This window comes from Trifolium pratense, linkage group LG2, assembly GCF_020283565.1.
Source record: "Trifolium pratense cultivar HEN17-A07 linkage group LG2, ARS_RC_1.1, whole genome shotgun sequence".
NCBI lineage: Eukaryota > Viridiplantae > Streptophyta > Magnoliopsida > Fabales > Fabaceae > Trifolium > Trifolium pratense.
This window is the reverse complement of record NC_060060.1, coordinates 61,493,855-61,499,854: the sequence shown is the minus strand read 5'-3', so window position 1 is coordinate 61,499,854 and position 6,000 is coordinate 61,493,855.

The window sequence follows — 6,000 nt, the reverse complement described above, 5'->3', positions numbered from 1 at the left end:
CATCCAAGGTTCATGTTCTACATATGTTATTGGGGTCTCAGTCACCGAGTGGTCAACAAGAAAATCAGCCACTACTTGACCCTTTACAGCCCTCAGGGGTTGGTAAGTCAATGAATATTCAGTTAAAGCTAAAGCCCATTTCCCAATTCGACTATGCAAAATTGGTTTTAACAACATATGCTTAATGATGTCAAAATGAGAATAAACATAAACATGAACTGGTTTGATATATTGCTTAAGTTTGGTACAAGAGAAATACAAACATAGACAAAGCTTTTCAATTGGACTATATCTAGTCTCAGCATCATTCAAGATTCTACTTAGATAATAAATAGCCTTTTCTACGCCATTTTCATCCTCTTGTGCGAGCATGCTTCCAATAGTCGAATCTGATGCTGCGATGTACAACTTCATTGCTTTGTTTCGAATAGGAGGCATTAAAGTTGGAGGCTTCGACAAGTATGCCTTAATATCATCAAATGCCTTTTGTTGTTCCATTCCCCATTCAAATACATCACCTTTCTTGAGCCTCAGCAGTGGAGAAAAAGGTTGAGCTTTACCACTTAGGTTTGATATAAACCTTCTCAAGAAATTGACCTTTCCTAGCAAAGATTGAAGCTGTTTCTTCGTTCCTGGAGGTTCTGTCTCCATGATAGCCTTTGTCTTATTTTGGTTAATTTCTATGCCCTTCTTATGCACAACAAAGCCAAGGAAATCTCCTGCATGTACACAAAAAGCACATTTCAGTGGATTCATTTTTAATCCACATTTTCTCATTCTTTCGAACGATTTTTTAAGATGTTCGATATGTTCATCCTGGGAAGCGGATTTCACAACAATATCATCAATATAAACCTGCATAAATATTTCGATAAAATCATGAAAAATTAAGTTCATAGCTCTTTGGTATGTTGCTCCAGCATTTTTCAATCCAAAAGGCATCACCACCCACTCATAGGTGCCTAAAGCACCAGGGCAACGAAATGCGGTTTTTGGCACATCATCTTCATCAATAAAGATTTGATTATAACCTGAATAGCCATCTAACATACTCAAATATTCATGCCCTGCTGCTGAATCAACTAACATTTCGGCTACAGGCATGGAATATTCATCCTTAGGTGTAGCATTATTCAAGTCTCTAAAGTCTATGCAAACCCTAAGTGATCCATTTTTCTTAATAACAGGCACAATGTTAGCTAACCATTCCACATACCTGGTTGTTCGAATGAACTTGCATTTGAGCAACCTTTCAATTTCTGCTTTGATCTTTGTCATGATTTCCGGTGCAAACCTCCTTGGAAGCTGCTTTACAGGTTTCTTATCTGGTCGAAGGGGTAGCCTATGCTCCACAAGATTTCTGCTTAACCCAGGCATTTCGTTATAGTCCCATGCAAAGCAGTCTCTGTATTTCTTAAGCAACTCGACCATTTTTTCTCTTAAGGTTGGGTCTATATTGGCACTAATGTAAGTTGGCCTTTTAACAGAGCCATCTCCAATATCAACCTCCTGCAAAGGGTCTTGGGCTTGCATTCTCTGAATCGAACTATGTGGATCTTTCTCAAAACCCAAAGGCTCATCATCATAGATGCAATCTAACCTTTGCTTCTTCCCATCATTTACTTCACTAGCCTCCAAGGCCAGTTCGTTCCTTAAGTCATCATTGGCTTCGACAGCCATATTTTCTTGAACATTAATGGCCTCAAGAGCCATTTTGATTCTATTCTCGGCTGCGTAAGCCGTAATTCGATCCCATGCTGGGGACTCAATCATCAAACTCATCATGGTTGACCCATCCAGACACTGGTGGGTATGCATCCTCACACAAGGGTTTCTCTATGTCTTCCCTCTCCCAACAAAAACCATGGGTTGGATGTAACTTAACTGAGTGGTATACATTTTTCGATACCACTTCATTTGGATCGAAGGCAGCATCTTGCTCACCACAAGGAGCAATCGAGGCCAGGTTTTTGTCGAAATTCTGTAAAGTCACAGTGCCTGTCTCTGAAACATATGCACTCTGATCTGCTTCTACGTTCTCGACTAAACCATCTTCTCTCCAGATGATTAATCTTTGGTGCATGGTTGAGGGAACAGCTCCAACACCATGTATCCATTCTCTACCTAATAACAAATTGTAATTAGGTTTGGCAGCTATGACCATAAACAAGGTCTTTCGAACTGTACTACCAACACAAACTTCCAACTGCACTGCCCCCAGGGAATGACCAGTTTTTCCTTCATAGTTGGCCAACACCACATTGTGGGAATGAAGGTCTGTGTCATAGAGACCTAATTTCTTCAACATGAAGTGAGGCATGATGTTCACCACGGCTCCTCCATCCACTAAGACTTTATTGATTCCCACATTATTGACTTTTGCCCTAATGAACAAAGCCTTCAAGTGGTTCTGCATTCCCAGATCTGGCTTCTCGAAGACAGCTTTTTGCTCTTCGACACAACCATTTTGCATAACATAATAACACATTGGCTTATGATCAGCCAAATTAAGGGCTTCGAAGTCCTCTTCCAGCTCATTGACTTCAGTAGGTATATCATATTCCAGTGGCAGAATCGACACCACATTGACCATGACATCAAAATCAGACCCCTCATCCAGGAGATCATCATCCTCCATGTCATCCACATCTTCTGCCCCTCCTTGGGCATTTTCAGCTATTGGCTCTTCCAATATTATGGAAAGCCTCTCCTTTACTGGCCTCTTGGCCATTTCAACCTTTTCAACCTTCTGGGTTGCTACAGCCTTGCCCCCAGCCTCAGCCTCTTTTGCTGTCAACTTTTGTTTCCTCTGGAACCTTCGCCACTGAGTGCGGGTCATAGGATTCTTTCCCTTATAGTTATTCCTATAAGAGTATTTGTTGACTTCAGTGGCAGCATTCACTGTTTCCTTCCCAGCTACCACTTTTGAACCCTTGGGTTCAGATACAATGTTCACATTAACATTGCTAGAGCTTCCATTTTCCATCATCCTTCGATTAAAAGTGACGTACTGTCCACTCACCCATTGGTTAACAGGTGCTCTCCCAGATGGTTTGAAAGTGTTTTGGGGGCCTAGCCTCTGATGGATCGAAAGGCCTTTGGTAATAGGCTTTCCCCAGTTGGCCCCTTTGTAAGGCCAAGCTTTTTGATTTGGCCTAGATTTTGGCCATTTTCTCTTGTTTTCAGCATAAGGTACAACACTTTGAAGGCCTGCAGTAGCCTCTTTGTCACACACAGCACTGCATCTAGGGCAAAGCATCACTTCAGCATTCTTCAGCTTGCACCTATTTAGGAAGTCCACCAATTCTTCCTCAGCATTGGGGTACACCTCACGTACCCTCTTTTCATACTCCTCTTCAGGCACAGCCTTGATTGGAGCAGCAGCGTCTATCACTTCAACCATGTTGCAGTCATAGACTTCGACATAGGTAGCGTCTGCAGGTGGCAAGGGGTCTGAATCTACCTTCATTGGAGGCTTTGCCTTATCAGCATACTTCAGCCTTCCTTCATTCAGCGCTTTTTGCACCAAATCCCTGAAAACAACACATTTATAAGTTTTATGTCCCAAATAATTATGAAACTTACAATAACCTCTTTTCTTTCTTTGTTCTATTGGTGGTATTTTCATATCTTTTGGCACAATAATTTGGCCGTCAGTCACCAATAAATCAAAAATCTCATCACATTTAGTAATGTCAAAAGTATAAGTCTTTGTAACAAACTTATCATTTTTTGGTTCGATAGGATTTTTTCCATTCGACGGCCTCAACAATTTGCAAGTGTAAGGAGGCCCAGGCTTTAATTCAGCCACATTAATATCACTATCATCGAAATCTAAGTATTCATCACTCATTTCATAATCAATTTCATTATCATAGGAATCAACAAAACCTATTTCTTTCTTTTTCTGAAACTTAGAATTTCTAACTTTTTCAGCTTTTAACCTTTCGATTTGTCTCACTCTGTCAGCCAACTGTGACATGTCTCGAAGGTATTGGGTATCCAATTTCTTTCGAATTGAATAATCTAACCCACCAGCAGCCATCTCCACTAGTTCGTGTTCAGGCACTTGAGTAAAGCACCTGGATTTCAGCAAACGAAACCTATTTAAATAGTCATCAATTGACTCTAGGTTTTTTCTTTTTACACTGGCTAACTCTTTCAGACTTATCTTGGTTTGGCCCATATAAAATTGCTCGTGGAAAATCCTTTCCAATTGGGCCCAACTATTGATCGAATTGGGAGGCAAAGTTGTAAACCAAGTAAATGCATTCTTGGTAAGCGAATTAGGAAAATACTTCATTCGCAAATTTTCATTATTCGCCAAATTCCCAGACTCAGCTAGATACCTGGCAATATGTTCTACGGTTGACTCATTAGTGTCCCCGGCAAACTTAGTATATTTTGGGACTTTCCAACCTCTTGGTAACTCGGTTTGCAGCACATATTCAGTGAAGGCAGAGACAAAGTTTGGCCTTCGACAACCCGTGTTTAGGCCGTTTTGGGCCAAAATCGTTTCGACCATGTTAGCCAAATTGTGTTGGCCAAGCAAATTATTGTTTTGCACCTCTCGCACTACCTCGTCAGGATCCTGGTTCCTCCTAACCATTACCACTGGAGGGTTCTGATGTACCACTTGTGGATTTGGGTTCATAACAGGAGGGTTTTGATTTACTAATTGAGGCATTTGATTAACCTCGTGAGGATAATAGGTTTCCTCTTGTACAACTGGTGTAGGTGTTGGGTTAGGAATTGTTTCAGTAGCCACATAGGTTGGCCTTTGCTGCACTGGAGTCGAAGACATTGCAGGTAGTATTACTTGTGGAGTAATGGGATTTACTCTAGGAGGTGGTGGGGGTGTCCCAAAAAAATCTGCAATTCGACTCATTTGAAATGCCAACATTTGATAACTCTCGTTGGTATTCTGAATTAATGGATTAAACACAGTACCCATTTGTTGTGTTAAGAGATTAACCATTTCATGGTTGCTCTCATCCATTTGTTGTCTCAAAGACAACACAGATGCAGTCGTTAAGGGTGTAGGAGTTACCCTTGACGAAGTATACCTATCAGATTCGAAACTTGGCATCCCTAAACCAAGTGTAGGGGGAGGCCCATACATAAAACCCTGACCTGACGGTGGTTTCGAACGTCCAAAACCAGCAGTTACGGACGGAATTGCCATAGTTGGAATTGGCAAAGTTGGAATAACATCATGCACAGTCGAAATGGTTGGACTGGAGAATATTGGAACATTCACTAACTCAGATGTTACCACACTTTGTGGAGGTGGATCGACTCCACCACTCGAACTTGCTTCGCTACTCATCGCACTAGAACTTGGAGTTTTACTAGGATTAGATCTCTGAGTAGTTTTAACCATAACCTAACTTATCATGAGTTATATGCAAGTAACAAGTTTTTTATTCCACAATATAAAAATAAACACAACTTTAACAAACACAAAACCAGTCCCACTGGGCGTGCCAATTTGTTTACGTTGGGATTTGGTAAACAACCGCTAGTTTAAGTATTTAAACTCGCGAGATCAACTAGTAAATCTCAGGACAATTTTGTGTTTGTTCGTTTCAAGAAAACTGTTTGAAGGTTCGTTTGAATAAGGAAACGAACACTTAGGAATTAAAATATTTTAAAGCATACACGAGAAACTAATTCGAATCGCCTCGAAGTAGCAGTTTCTCAAGCAAGTATCTGGATTCAGACTTAGAAAAAATTACTGGAAAACAAATTGCATTGCATTGAATGAAAAACAATTACAAATAAAGATGGTTCACAAAACATACATTTCTCCTTCGAATTCCGTTCGTTCGATCGCTGAGTACTTAGAATTTTTAGAGAGAATGTTTGTATAAATTTTGTCACCCTTGTTCTGAATGAAAAACTACTATAAATACTACTACAAAGTGGTAACTGTTCTTCGATCATCTGGACGCTCCTCCATTTGCCACGTCGACCACGTTCTCCACTTTCATCTTTCAT